We start from the raw sequence: 16,348 nt of genomic DNA, 5'->3' as shown, positions 1-16,348 counted from the left end.
TTCAAAATCGCCTCGCTTAATTTTTTTTCAGCACCCTTTTGTTATCAGCCACTGTTCGTTTGGAGTGGCTCATATGATGAGCAGCTTCTTGAACTAAATGTAATGAACTCTTTTCCCAATCACTTGCACTTGTGGCAGCCAAATATGTGCATTCAGGTGCTGCGTATCTTTGACTTGGGACTTGTGCTCTCTTTGTTCTGAGACTGTACCATCTTCTTATTCTGTATCACTTTGTTCAAATTGGCTAGAGACTTCTACTACAGTTGTTGGAATCTTTTTGTTCTAATTATCTTTCAACTGCTCAGTTCCTCTAGGCCATTAATCACCTTTTTGCACACGTTTTTTAAGGTACACTGTTTATTTCATTTGTCTTGAGACTTCGCTTAGTTGATTCCCTTTTCTCTCTTTCTCCATCACTTTCAGGGACCAACCCTCTCTCAGTTTCAACAGTGATAATGTTATGAGACCCAGCAGCGTGTGCCCACTCTACTTGATTCTCAGTCTGTTCAGGTTCTCTTTGTTCTCTTTGTTCACCTTCAACTGTCTCTGTACTTTCGAGTGGACATGGGACTCAACGAGAAGGCGCAGCATGCACCCAATTTGGCAAACCACCACCTTTAACGGCTGTTGCTGTCGTCACAAGAATCTCTTGATATGGCCCATGCCAACGAAGTTTCAAACAAGACTTCCTCACATGTTGCTTCACGAGTAGCCATTCACCAGGGCACAAGTCGTGTGCTTGCTCTTGGCGGAGCGTAGTTGTGACTTCTCCACCCTGGTGAGACACAGAACGCAATAAATCAGCCAATCCCTTACAATAATCAAGCACTAGATCATCAGATATGTTCACAAGCTGATTTGCTCGGACTGTTGGCTGTCTCCTAGGCTGTCATTATGTCTTGTTGGGTATGCCTCAACCCAACGTGAAAACAGACACACAATCATCAAGGCATACTTTAATACATTGCAAGGAGGCATTTCAATAAATTCCCTCTGCATAAATGGATCTTCTGCTTTCCTAATCTGACCCAAACTGACAACTGTCTTTCTTCCTGCCTTTTGTTGCTGACATACTACACATCTTTGGCATGAACTCTCTGCAATGACTCTGAATTTTGCATTGTACCATGACTGTTTGAAAAGCCTTATCATAGCATCTCTGCCTACATGAGTTTTACCATGGCAAATTCTCTTCATTGGTGATAACAGACTATCTGGCAACACAGGTCTCCCATCTGTGTAAACTCACACATATTCTTCTGCTCTGCGTGAGCATCTTGCTTTGATCCACCTTTCTCTTTCTGCTTCAGTAACTGCATCTTGTAATTCTCTAATCTCTTCCCAAGTTTCAACAATTGTAAACATTAGTCTGCATTCTGGCCCATCAGATTGTTCTTTAAATGTTCCCCATTGACAGTATATGAATTTAGAGCACAAATGTGTGCAATCTCGTCTGCATATCTATTGCCAATAGTGACATAGTCATGACCGTATTTATGTGCTGCAAGTTGGGTCCGCAATTGTAATGCCATCAGTAGGTTTTTCACACACTCTTCATTTCGTATTGGTGAACCTGCAGAGGTCATAAAACCATGTTGAGACCACAGCTGCTCAAAATCATGCACTACTCCAAAACCATATTGACTATCTGTAAATATGGTTACTCACTTTTGTTTTGTGATACAACATGCCCTTGTCAGTACAATTAACTCCTCCAATTGCGCTGAACTCACTCCTTTCAACCATGATGCTTCGACAACACTCATACTCATTGCCATACAAATCGCATATGCAGCTCGCAAGGTACCTTCAGAATCTCTCAAGTATGATCCATCCACAAGCAAAACATGATCAGATTCAGATAATGGAGTATCTTGTATGTCAAGTCTCGGCTTTGTACAAAGTTCAGTCACATCCAGACAATCATAATCTACTTCATCCACCACCACTTCACAACCAGCGAGCAGTAATAAAGTAGCTGGATTCAAACTTGTGGATCTAGTCACAGACACATTCTCCATCCCAAAATCACCTGTTCATATTTTGTTAGGCAACTGCTTGTAAGGTGGTGTGCGAGTTCGTGTTAACAAAATCTCAACTGAATGTGGCACATACACTTTCCTGATCTCTGATTCTCTTCACTAATTCCACCTGTTTTTGACCCTCCTGGTGATGGTCTCATCCCTCTTTCCATCTGTAACATCCTTCTTGGATCTATGTGCACACTTCTTTTTGGTGTCTCCACTGAATTTTCTGGAATACGAATTAATGGTTCTAACCCTTCTCTTGTAACAGCATTAACATTTACTTCACTATTCTCATCCTACATTTCACTTCCCACACTCATATTACTATTGGGAATTGTTAAAGTATGTACTTGTAAAACTTCTTGTTCATTATTATATAATGGAACAACAGGACCAATACTTACTGGAACTGACAATACATCTGCGTTCATTGGTGTAATCTTTCTCATAAATTCTTTTGTAACTGTAATCTGATTCTGCTCTTGTGATGCCTTCTCATATGCTAACTCTGCATGCACTATCGGAGCACTTGGAAAATATACTGACTCCACATTATTCTGTTCTTCATGATAAGTTGGAGGTCTATTGATCAGCAACTCTTTCAAAAAAATCTTCATCTATGTCATCAGCTCCTTCAACAACTAACTCAGTATTTCTAGTCTTTGATTCCTCAATACTCCTCTTTTTCTCTTTGTATTTTTCTCCCTCAGTAGACTCAGCTACCATAACTGGAAACTTTTTTGCTCCTTCAGCTATATCTCTTCTCCACATTTTCTCCTGGGCATCCCATTTTGCCTCTGAATATCTACTCACAGTATTCTTGTACCTAGTCTGATACTTTTCTTTTTCTCTTTTATATGCCTCATGTTCCCATTCTTCAAGAGTTTCATACTGCGTAGGTATAGGATCTGGTCTCAAATTATTCATTGGATTCCTTAAATTTTCTAAAATCCTAACGTTAAAAGTCGCATTCTCTGGAAATGCTAAATTACCATCTTGTTCAGTGTATTTCACCCAATTCTCCAACCATGTACACATATGATAGCCTCTTTCTAGTGACATGAATGAAGCATGGGTTCCCTAAGGAGGCACAGGAACTCTTCGTCTAAAAGGTATGGGCTCATCTTTACTAAACTAAGTTTTCAGCAACTTAAAAATCTCATTATCTTCTATGCTAAAAATGTAACTTTTATGGGAAAATTTCAACAACTTCTTTACCATGTTATGATTCCTTTGCACCAAACAAAACTAGTCTCGTTGTCCAATACCAACGCGACTCACATCAACCAACCTATACCAGCGGAGCCCTTTTGACGAGTTCACACCAACCGTCCAATACCAGCCTGGCACCTACTGATGTCAGCTGTGCTCCTACGACTGACCCTCCCTTTACAAAGTCAGCGTAGGCGTTTTCTTAAAGTCTTTAACAAAACAATATAAAACAACTTGTCTGCTCAACTAAAAGGAAAAACGATAGAACCCCCCAATCTAAGAATTTCTTTTGCTTCCAGCAAAATCTCGACCAGCGTGATTTCGCCCTCACTTGGATGAAAATGTTCAAACGTTCTCCAGATGCACCTTCTGAAGCAACCTAACGATCCTCACTCATCATACTTTAAGATTCCCTACGTTAGCAGTGGCAAAACCTCTTTGCACAGCACTACTTCCACAGCAAACAACTCACTTTAGGCCCGATTCCGATTTCGGCCGGGAAGCATTCCGACCGAATCGGATTGGGAATGCATTCTGTACGACTCGACCGTGAGCCCTCCGAGCGATGGAGTAGAATGCATCCCTTGTTAAACACAACCGAGTCATACAGAACGCTATCATTCCGAACGAAGCCTCCATAAACCGCACCAATGCGACCGACTCATTTGAAAACTCTTAAGAATAGCATGCCGGTCACGAATCCAACTCATATCAACACGTGAACAGATGATGTTGCATGAGACTCGGTTACGGAACCGTGCCGGTCAGTGAATTAAATATCAAGGGGGGGAAATCCAAAACAGTCAAAACAACCATTGGCTACTGCCAAAAAAATAAATAAAATTAAACCGCACTCACAAATCCACCTATATAATGGCCATCACCATGACCATGATCCTTTGCCACGCCTGCTAATAGGTCCAAGAAGCTACCACCACACATTCCCTGCTCTCTGACGTTTTACCTCACACACTCACACTACACACCTTGCACAGATTTCATTTAATACAGAACCACACAAACACACACCTTTTTTCATATTCACACTCACATCCACACTCACCCTGGCCAAAAGGAAGCAGACACTTTTTACAGATAAGGAGATGAAAGTGCTTGTAGATGAGATTGTTACAGTAGAGCCAGTGTTATTTGGGAACCTCGTCCAACAGACCCCCCTTTCCTAGAGAAATAAGATGTGGGAGAGGACAGTTAACAAGGTGAATACTCAAGCACCTCAAAGCGTGTCCTATGCACACGCTAATATCATTGACATCAGTGTCTAATTAAACATCTTTTGTCTTCATCACATTCATGTAATACAACAACAACGTAAGATCAATCATTGTTCATGCTACTCCAATAATAAGTCGTTGGGTGTTCTGTTTGTCCAGCCAACACGTGTTTCGTTGTGGGAAGTGTCCCAAGTGACTTCTTCAGGGCTGACAAATAAACAGATGATATTTGTCCAGTTCGCCCCACCAGTTCTACTTCCGTCCTGGCTGTATGTTGATATTCTTAAGATTCTACTTGGTGTAGTTATTATCCCATGCTGTGGTGCATCTATCTTTTGTACTGTGGAGTTCAGTATTCGAGTCCGTAGTGTCCAATCGCACTCTGGTCATATATATTCAATGCCACAAGTTAGTTTCTAAGCATGCGTGCTTATCGACTCTAAATCGCTCCATGCGTGTAGACACTACCCACGCCGAAGCACATGTTGGCTGGGCAATTTTGTCTGAATTTCGTATGAAATAAAGGAACAACAGAACACCCAACGACTTGTTGTTGAAGTAGCATGAACATTAATTGATCTTACCTTGCTGTTGTATTACATGAATGTGATGAAGACAAAAGATGTTTAATTAGACACTGATTTCAATGATATTAGCTCATGCATAGAACAAGCTTTATAGTTTAATAGTGGACCGTACAAATGGTCCAGTGAGAGGGTTCAGGGTGTGTATTTCCCTCACCTTTTGCACCGCACAGATAGGGAATAGCAAATCACGCAGACTCGAAATGCACCAGTTCTGCACTTTACGCAAAACCACCCCACCTTTTATGTTGCTCAAGCACCTTGCCTGCGCCCAATCGATGATACCAGGACCAGGTTAAGCCTGGGCGGTGAACTCCGGTCTGCTTGCAGAGTTGGTGGGGTTTCCCGCACTCCGCGTTATGCGTAGCTCGCGGAGGTCCGAAAAACTCCACTTCGCTCAGCGAAGTTTTTTTCTTGCTTGCATTGGTCAACGTCAAGTTTGCGAGGGCCAGCGAGGAAAATCCACCTCCCGGCGAGATTTTTCCTTGTTCGCCAATATCAAGTTGGTAAGTGCGAGTGTGGAAGATCAGCCTCCCGGTGAGATTTCTCAACGCGGGGGGTCAGATCTCTCATTGCAAGTGGTCGCATATGCTCGCATATGCTCGCATTAAGAAACTGTCCGCTTGTGTTGAGAAAGCTGCAGCTCGAGTAAAAATCTACTCGAGCGGCAGAAAAGAAAGCAGCGCCCGCTTGCGCTGAGCATGGTGCAGTTCTCGATGATTGCACAGTACGGATAAGCATCCGGCACTGAAAATCACAGCGAAAGGCATTTATCTATCGCACTCCGCTGCTTGCGGAGCTCCGCGTAGTTTGGGCAAGTTTTTTTTGCACACCACGAACTCCGCCCAGGCTTAAGACCAGGTACTAATATGTACGAAGGAGGGTCAAGAAGCTGATGGCTATGGTACACTTCCAAAGCCAGCAGACTGGCAGTGGCCCTCCTGCACAACCTGTCCACTTCACCTCCTGGGAGGAGCAGGTGAGAGACATACTTCTGCCGGAGGGAATCTATGGAATACCAGGATCACAAGAGTCTGGTGAGTACACAATCCACATTCAAATAATGGTATTAATCACACCCTTAGAGACATCACTGTAAAGGATGCAGTTAAAGAGCATGTGATATGTATGTCAGATTGTTAACAAAAATACCTCAAAGTATATTAAAAATGCACTAAACTATAACCATGTACATACTTCTCACAAACTCACAGCAAGGCCATCTGCTCCAAACAACTTGCACCAGCGTCAGACATCTTGGTCTGGTACTTTTCCACTCACTCAGAGGAAAGCTCAGTCACAGGTAGGCTGTTTGGGATGGCTGGGAAGGTGGGTGTGGCCACAGGCACCATGGCACTTGCAGCCACTACAAACCTCCCCACACACAGCCCACAGAGACACACTGGGACTATAAGAGACTCACATTCAGTGGAAAAGTACTAGCAAGATGTCTGACACTACTGCATGGTGTCAGGAGCACAAGGCTTAAGGGGAGTTGTAGCCAAGTTAAACAACAGGCACCAGCGTCAGACATCTTGGCCCTTTACTTCTCCAATCACTCACAGGAAAGCTCAGACACAGGTAGGCTGTTTGGGATGGCTGGGAAGGTGGGTGTAGCCACAGGCACCATGGCACTTGTAGTCACTGCAAACACCCTCCCCACACAGACACACTGGAACTATGCGAGCCCCACAGTCAGTAGAAAGTACTAGCAAGATGGCTGATACTGCTGCATGGTGTGAGAGTTGATCACAACTCCCATCATGGCCTTGTGCTCCTCACCCCAGTCCCCAGTGTCAGCCATCTTGATAGTACATTTCCATTCCTCATCAGAGATAGCATAGTCCCAGGTCTGCTGTCAGTGCTGGCTGGGAAGGTGTGAGTGAGACAGGGCATGATGGGAGTTGAAGTCAGTACAAACTAAGAGTGGGCGTAATTTGCGAAAGTGCCTTTCGCAAAATATTGCGAAACGGCAAAAAATCTCTGCGATTACGCGAAATTTCGCGTGATCGCGGAGATTTTGTGCTGATTAATGCATTACTGAATTTGACCTTCAACTCGAGCACCTGCTTTATTTATATCTGTAAGGCTTACAGATATAAATAAAGCAGGTGCCCGAGTTGAAGATCAAATTCAGTATAAGTGCTTCCTGTTGAGGTTTAATTTTTGTGACAGGAGCATCGTGCCAGAATGAATCCTGCCCTGCATATTTATCCGAGAAGATGCCACCATTTTGTGCAATACCTCTACTCAACTGGAGTACTTTCTACTGTCTAATCAGTAAGTGCTACCTTGTTGGGTAAATGTATAGTGCTTTTCCTACACTACAGCTACGTAAAGGGCCAGAAGAGTTGTCTCCAGCGACCATGTGTGTCTGTAACTTTGCCACCGTGCCGATGGGCGCCGAGGTCCCTCGAGTGAGCTGTCCATCATAGTGGGGAAAGGGCGGGAAGACATTGCACACCGCCAGTGTGTGGGGCAGGGCGGGGCTTCTATGTATGCAGTTCACATGCCTCTTGTTTATAAAGGGTCAGAGATCGACCAGAGCAGCAGATGAGGAGACAGAACCTCCTGGTGTCAGGAACTACACGGGGATTGCGCTCGAGAAACCCATGGATACACAGACCTCCATCAATGATTACAGCAAATTGCTGATGGTAGATATGGGGAGAAAGCACACCTGCCTAGTCTCCACCGTGCTCACGGATCTTTTGTGCTGATTAATGCGTTACTGAAAGTGACCTTCAACTCGGGCACCTGCTTTAAGTTATATACAGGCAGTGGATGACACTGGGTGGGCGACAATTACTGTTCCCTCGTGCATCGCGGAAGTTTTGACATTTTCACGTTCCGCGCGGAACGCGAAAATGTCGAATTTCCGCAATTTCCGCGAACGAAACGGAAATGGTCGCCCACCCTTAGTACAAACACTCATCCTCACACTCATCCCAACAAGACCACATAGAATTGAGCTTCCCTGACAGTAAATGAGAATGTACAGGCAAGATGACTGACCCTGCGGACTGCTATTTGGAGCTCAAGGCACTATTGGTGAGTTGTGGACAAATCAGACACCAGTCACCAGTGTCAGACATCTCGGAAGCACATTGCACTCACTGTCAGAAAAGAAGAGTCATAGGTAGGATATGTAGGATGGTTTCGAAGGTGTGTGGAGGACAGAGCCTCATGGAAGATGGAGTCAGGGCAAACACTCCTCTTCCCAAACAGCACTAACAGACCACCAAGAACCATGCTTACCTTAGAGTGACTGGAAATCTACTGATGAAATGGCTTACACTGGGGACTTCTGTCTGGGCACCTACGCCCTGATGGGAGTTGTGGACTAATAGGCACCAGTCATCAGTGTCAGACAACCTGCAAGTACATTCACACTCACTGTCAGGGAAGTTGGGTTACAGGTAGAAGTTTGCTGCTGGCTGGGAAGGTGTTTTGGGGGACAAGGCCTGTTGTGACTTGTAGCCTTTGCAAATATTCATTCTCACACCCATCCATGCTAACTATTCTGGGCTTATGCTTACATCACAGTGAGGAGAAGTAGACTAGCAAGGTGGCTGAAACTGCTGTGTGGTGTCTGTAGCACAAGGTCTTGTTGAGTATTGCAGCCAACATCGAACAGGCACCAGTGTCAGCCATTGTGGAAGTACATTAATACTCACTGTCAGGTAAGCATGTTTAGGGTGGGTGGGAGAAGGAGTGTGAGCGCTGACTACATCTCCCAGCAGGCCCTGTTTTACACACACTATCCACCCAAAACAAACAGCACCCTTGTAACTAAGTTTACCTGACAGTGAGTGTATATGTACTGCTAAGATAGATGACACTGAGGGCTGCTGTGTAGAACCACAATGCACTGTTGGAATGTGTGGCCAAATAAGAGACCAATCCTGTGAAAACAAATCAAGTGATGGCACACAATTCTAGACAAAAATTCAACATTCAGGTCTTACAACGTCCACATTTATGATGTCCAGTCAATGGGGGTAGCTGCAGTTGACTCCTTAGGTCTGGTTATCTTGGAGCTTCCAGGTAGGCACTTACCACCGAGTCGTTAACATTCTTACCCCGTTTAAAGGCAAAAAAGGGTTTCTCAGCCATGCTAATCTCCGTTGCTACCAAGTTCCAATATCTGTTGATTATTTTCTTTATCTCGTGACTTTTGGGATTAGAGGTTGTCACGCATACTATCTGTTCACTCTGGTTACACTTGGGTTTTACTTCAAGTAATGTTTCCCTTGGGCAATACCAAGCCCTTTTCTTGGCTCGTTTCAGTAGGCCTGTTAGATAGCCTCTGTCTTTCAGTCGCTGAATCAAGATGTCAGACTCCTTGAAGTAATCAGACTTAAGGGAGCAGTTGCAACGTAGGTGCAAAAATTGGCCGTAGGGCAAATTGTTCCGGGCACTCCTGGGATGGTTCGAGTTGTATTTGAGCAAGGTATTACGCTCAGTGGGTTTTCAATACAAATTAGTGAAAATTAGGCCTTCTTCAGCCTGTAGGGTAAGGTCCAAAAAGTTGATAGATTCCTTACTTGATGCCATTGTGAAGTGAATATTACTAGATCTTGCATTCAACCAGACCAGGAACTCTGTCAATGCTGTCTCGCTGCCTGACAAAATCATGAACACGTTGTCGATATACCTCTTCTACATATCCATCTTGTCTATGTGGGGGTTATCGGGACTGTAGAGGTGCTTGTCCTCAAAGGCATCCATGAACAGGTTAGCTTGGCTGGGGGCAAAGCCAGCCCCCATAGCAACGCCTTTGCACTGTAGATAGTATTGGCTTTGAAATAAAAAATAGTTTTTAGACATCGCTATCTCTGGTAAGGAGATCAGAAAGTGTGTGGGAACCCAGTGTTGTGCAGGGCGTCTCTCCAAAACTAGCCTGATCACCTCCAAAGCTTTTATCTGTGGTATGCTCGAAAAGAAGGAGGATACATCGAGTGGAACTAGAAATTGCATGGCCTGGTCAAATGGTTGTGCCTCGACTATTTGAATCATATGCATAGAGTCCCTTATATAGGATTTTGTCTCCTCTACCCAAGGCTGTAGGAAATGATCTATATATTGATTCGTAGGTTCGAGTATCGAACCACCTCCTGAGACAATTGGTCGTCCAGGCGGTTTTTCCAAATGTTTATGTACCTTGGGTAGGGTATAAATAGTGGGGATCTGAGGATTCTTCTGATTTAGGAAGTTGGACTCAGGGTTACTGAGATATCCCTCTTCAAGTCCTCTTTTAGTGAGATTTTGAATGACTTTTCTGATCTCCCGTGTGGGATCTTTAGGGATAGGGTGGTAACTTTCAGGATCAGACAATTGTAGTAGAATCTCCTTGATGTAATCATCCTTATTTTGTACTACTATTGAGCCACCCTTGTCGGCTGACTTGATGACAATCTGGCTGTTGCGTTTGAGAGAATCAAGGGCTTGTTTCTCTTCTCTTCTAGAGCTTCCATTGTTTCTCTCAAGACAATCGGCTCATAAGCAATGATCTTTTGGCTCATTAGATGGGCAGGAGGAGTGAAGTTTGACACTGGTTTAAAGGGTGTGGCAGTGGAACATGGAGGAGTATACTCTCTTTGGGAGAAGTAATATTTCAGTCTAATTTTTCTAAAGAACTGCTGGAGTTCTAATTTGACGTTAAATGAATCCGGACATTGTGTGGGTACAAAGGAGAAGCCTTTAGAGAGAATCTGTTTTTCGGCGTCAGTAAGTGTGTAATCTGAAATATTAAGTATGGGATCAGTGGGATCAGTAGTAACATTGTCCCTTTGGGAAGTCATGTCTGTCACTATGTGTGCGGTAACCACTACAATGTTATTCTCAGTAATTGAGTTTAATTCATAGACAGAGTCATATTGTCTGATAGATTCCACCAAAGTAGTGATTGTTGGATCATCTATTTGTGGTTCAACAGTATCTATGTGTTCGCTGTTAGTCAAATTTACCAGCGGTAAGTCTGGCGACGTGTTTTTATTTTGCCACGATTCTCCTGCGGATAACATCGTACACGGGAGTTGCCCCTCCGGTTGTTGGCCCTGTTGCGACCCCGGTTCCACCCTCTGGGTCTGTCCCAGGAATCCTGGTCTCCCCTTCTGTTGGGCCCCCATGAGGGATCCCCTAAAAAAGACTGGGGTTCCTGGTATCTCTGTGCTTGGCCAGCAGATCCACTAGTAGATGGTCTGTCTGACTCACTGTCAGATTCACTGCCGAAGGAAGAGTCCGAAAAGGTGGCAAACCTTTTTGGGCCCTGCCTGCTTCTGTTGGAGAAGAAACCCTGACTATCCTGTTGGTAGTAGTCATCCAACAGGTACGGGTATGTGATCTTTTTGTCGTAGTTGCGAATATTCGTGCTCAATTTATCACATTTTTTGCTCAGTGTGGTGGTATTAAATTCGCAGATTGTCTTTTGTGCACGTTCTAATGCTTCTTTAGCATTGACAAGTGTACTATCTTCTAATATCTCTTTCTTGAGATCTGCTATTTCTGCTGTAAGTTTTTTGACGTATTCCAATGCTGATTCATCTCCAAGGACCATCCAGTGCCTGGAGCAATTATTGGCCACAAAGCTGAAACCTTCTCTAAATTTAGGGAAGTCGAGAAATATGGCGCACTCGTTCCTTACTTGTAAGCCTTTGGTAATAATGTTTGCTTGTAGGTACTTTGTAAGAAGAAGCCTATAAAGGCGAATCCTTACAAGCTTTTTTTCAAGCCGTTCCAATTTAGTTACCTTCTCATTGAGAGTTATATAAAAAGATGGTACGGAAGCCCCTAAGAAATTAAATTCTCCCTGATCCTGTATTAACCTATTGATATACCCTCACCCTCACAACAGTAAGTCATCCAGTGCACATATGCAGGTCCAGTTGCCGATGGGAGAGGGTCTCGGAGAGACCCGTGCAGTGTGAACACCACTAAAATGGCGGATTGCTCCAACAAGTGATCTCAGGCACCCAAACTGACCTTCTGCCTGAATTTGGAGATAGCGGCTTGTGGCGGGGCCCCGTGAGGTGGAAGGTAATGCTGGCCTTGAGGTTGGTGGCATCTGGGGCGTGCGGGAGCGAGCCACGAGCAATGTGGGGCTCCCTGATTGGGCCAGCCCAGTAAGGGAACTGATGGCCTGGAGGACTCACTGGCAGTAGGTGGAGTCCAGAGAAGAAACGGCAGGATCCCCTACATCGGTGGCAGCCACTTGTTGAAGGTGGGTGTGAGAACTGCATGCTCCGGAGTGCCTGTCCTTCCCCGGTAGGTGCCTGACCCCAAGATGGCGTCGACTAGGGAGCCGGAGGGGACTCGGAGACTGAGAAGCTAACAGGTGGGCAGAGGCATCTCCCATCTGGCGGTGCCTGAATAAATGGTGCCAACAGGACTCCATCACTCCATCCCCTCAGGAAAGAGAGCTCACATGAGGAGGGCAGAGCACTTAGAGTTTTGAATCACATTCGGTAGACCTACTCTGGGTCTGGGACCGAATTCCTTCACAACGCCGAAACATGGAGCGCTGCCACAATGCCTTACTCTCAATTAACTTTCTCTCAATTGCCTTACTCTCAATTCTGCTTCTGGGAATTGGGGTCGATCTGCTTACCTTCGGAGCTGTCCCTTCCACCTCTCCTCTCATGGGGCAAGCTGGAGGATGAGGATGATGGCGCTTCTTAGTAACACCAGGACTGCTACTGTCGATGGAACTCTGACGATGCTCCATGGGCGGAAACCGAAACAGTTTGTACTTACCTCGGAGACCGAGTACCCTTGTCCATTGCCCGGTGGAGCTGTCCTATGCAGCTATAGAGGAGTCTGGTTCACCCCTCGACCGTCACCTACCCAGCCGGACATCGGACATTGTTTTTCACGGTTCTTCTTGGTTACTCTGCCTTTCACACTGACTCCTTGGTTCCCCCTGATGGACTTTCCCCCTCCTGCCTGCCGTGACTCTATCGGCATTCCACTCTCCTGTTTTACTTTCCCTCTCTCTGTTACGCCACGCACTAGTAATGCATACTACTGTGTTACTGTGGCTTCATCATGTGTCCTTATCTACTATTCGCTAGTAACTCTTGTTACTATGTAATCAGTGTGTAACTTATGTAAAATGTTTGTAATTTTCAACTCGCTGTACCTTATGTAAAGCACTCTGATACCTCCATGTCTAGCGAGCGCTATATAAAATTCAACTAAATAAATAAATAAAAAATAAAGATATAGTACTCAGAATAAGACAAAGTTTCTCTTTCTGACATGTTTTTTCTTAGGAAAGCACCCATAGAGTTAAATTGCTTAGGGTCAGTTTGAAACAAAAAAATGAATTTAACAAAAAAACCTTCGCAGGTAATACCTGCGCAAGACAATCTTCAAAGGGTGAAGGGTTAACCCAGTATCCCTCAGAACCTGGGCATGTATACTACAACAAACAATGGTTCTGTTGGGTATAGCTATTTCTTGGATAATAGAACCAATCATGTGAAAAACAAATCAAGTGATGGCATACAATTCTAGACAAAAATACTTAAACAAAGAAAATGGTTTGTATGAATATAGAGGGAAAAAAAAGATTTTTTTATTTTAATACAACAATTAATAAGAAAAGAAGCTGTCAGATGACAATCAATAAAACGGCACAAGTGACCAGTATTTACAGTGACAAAGTGCGTAAAGTGCAAATGTGGCAATATAGGTGTACTTAATATATAAGTGATAAGGTAAATGAATAAAAGTTAAAAATATGAATGCAGTGTCCAATTTAAAAATATCATATAAGCATCTCAAGCTCAGGAATTGATCTACGTTCTTTTATGAGTAATGAGACCTATAGAGGATTCGACTTGTGACAACCATCAACGTTTTGACCCAAATTGCAGCAACGATATATAAAAGTCAGTGCGGGTCTTCTTCACGACAATAGGTAAGTCAGACAGTCTGAAAAATAAAGTTAAGGGGAAGATATTGCGCTCATCAAGAATTGCTCATGGACACTGAATGGCCCAACACGCAACTCACCGATTCCACGAATTTGGATCGATATCAAAGATATTTTGCTGAAGGGTAACCAGATTATTGGTTGGCCCTGAAAATAAATAAACAACGACATGAGTGTACCAGTATGTTGAATGGACAAGCTAAAATGCCTGTAAGTAGACTGATAGTCCATACCGGAAGTTATGTGGATCCCTCTATGAAGTAAAGGGTAGTGGCGTGACAATTAGTGTTCCTCACGTGCAGTTAGTTTAAATGACTGCAAGAAAAGAAGCAAGGTAGTTTTAATAAAACATATTGGACCATGGTGGTCCATAGGCACATAATCCAACTGATGTGTCTCCTAACGTACCTTGGGAAGGACTGATGAAGAAGAATCTGTTCAGGTTTGCTCGAGAGAGCACGCGCATCGGTGCCTCTTTAATTGTTGAAAAACACTGTCATATTCATGAAACGGCTGTGAAATAACAGAATTATTTAGAACGGGACAGAGCCTGGTGTCATCTGGAGGCATGGTAAACACTACACACCAACCATGAACAACCACTTCATCTGGGCCTATGCCTACCTGACATCAAGATACCTGACACTGGTGCAAAGTGTATTGGCCACAAGGCCATGCTGGGATTAGGATTCAAGTTTAACACCAGGCACCAGTGTCAGCCATCTTTTTCAGTACAATCAATCAATCAATCAATATACTTATAAAGCGCACTACTCACCCGTTAGGGTCTCAAGGCGCTGGGGAGAGGGGATGCTGCTGGTCGAAAAGCCATGTTTTGTGGCGTTTCCTGAAAGTTAGGAGGTCCTGGGTCTGGCGTAGCTGGAGTGGTAGAGAGTTCCAGGTTTTGGCGGAAGGATCTTTTTCCGGCGGTGGTGCGGCGGATGCGGGGGATGGTGGCGAGAGCATGGTTGGCGGAGCGGAGATGGCGTGTGGGAGCGTAGAAGGCAAGTCTGTCGTTGAGGTAGGCTGGACCGGTATTGTAGAGAGCCTTGTGTGCGTGGGTCAGGAGCTTGAAGGTGATCCTTTTCGTTACGGGTAGCCAGTGTAGGTCTCTGAGGTGGGGGGAGATGTGGTTGCAGCGTGGGACGTCAAGGATGAGGCGGGCGGTTGCGTTCTGGATACGTTGTAGCTTGGTTTGTAGCTTGGCCGTTGTTCCTGCATATAGGGCATTGCCGTAATCCAATCTGCTGCTGACCAGGGAGTGGGTGACGGTTTTACTGGTCTCGACCACTCACTTGCAGGAAATCATAGTTCCAGGGATGCTGCTTTTGCACGAAGGAAAGCGTGTGTGCAGTACAGGGCCTGATGGAATGTCTGGCCATTGCAAACACTCCTCCTCACACACAGCCATACAAGACCACTAAGAACCATGATTGCCTGACAGTGAGTGGACTTCCAACTATAAAATGGCAGAGACGGGGGCCTGGTGTATAGAGCAGAAGGCCCTTAGGGGAGCTGTCTTCAAGTCAGACACCAGTTCCCAGTGCCAGTCAGCCGGCAGGGACATTTTGACAAACTGTGATGTTGGCCTGTTTGCGTTGGGCAGGAAGGTGTATGTAGAACTAATCCCGGAAGGACTTGGGAGAACAGCAAAAACTCCTGCACACACAGCACAACCACTTCATCGTGGGCTATGTCTATCTCACAGTGAGTTTATGTGTACTAGCAAGATGGCAGACACTGGGGAATGCTGTCTGAACCTATCACAACTGCCACATTTCCCTATGTGCTACAAAGACCAGCCACCATAGACAAATATCTTTTGCATACACTTACAAACATTGTCTGTACAACACACTTCCTGACGCCCTGGTGGGGCTGGGTGGGAGGAGGGGCATCAGTTTCACAAATGGAAAACAAGCACTCAAACTTCGGTTTAACAAAGTTCATTGCCAAAAAATGTGAATTTGTGAAATCATTTGACCATGGAGTCAATGTACAAAGTACATGGATATGTGTAGCCACAAAGTTAAACAGTCACACAAGTTTACTACTCACAGCCACTCACATGAAGCACCTCCCTCATTCAATTCCCATAACTTTCTGGCTAAGTTAACAGAATGTGAGTGTGTAGGCAGCCACAACAATGAGACTGCTAAAGACATGCACTAAGACCAGTTGACAGGCACAATAAAGTACCCACATATATGTATCTCACTGTGAAAGTAAAGTTGTGGACAACCTGAACACACCTGTGTCATTTACAGGGTGTTAGGAACCAGTGAATGTCTTCAAACATGTTATGTGAACTAAACACAATAAGCCCATTAATTCATCTACCTGCACATGTCCATC

Source organism: Triturus cristatus, chromosome 7 (genome assembly GCF_964204655.1).
Source record: "Triturus cristatus chromosome 7, aTriCri1.1, whole genome shotgun sequence".
Lineage (NCBI taxonomy): Eukaryota > Metazoa > Chordata > Amphibia > Caudata > Salamandridae > Triturus > Triturus cristatus.
Note: the sequence above shows the minus strand (reverse complement) of the source record.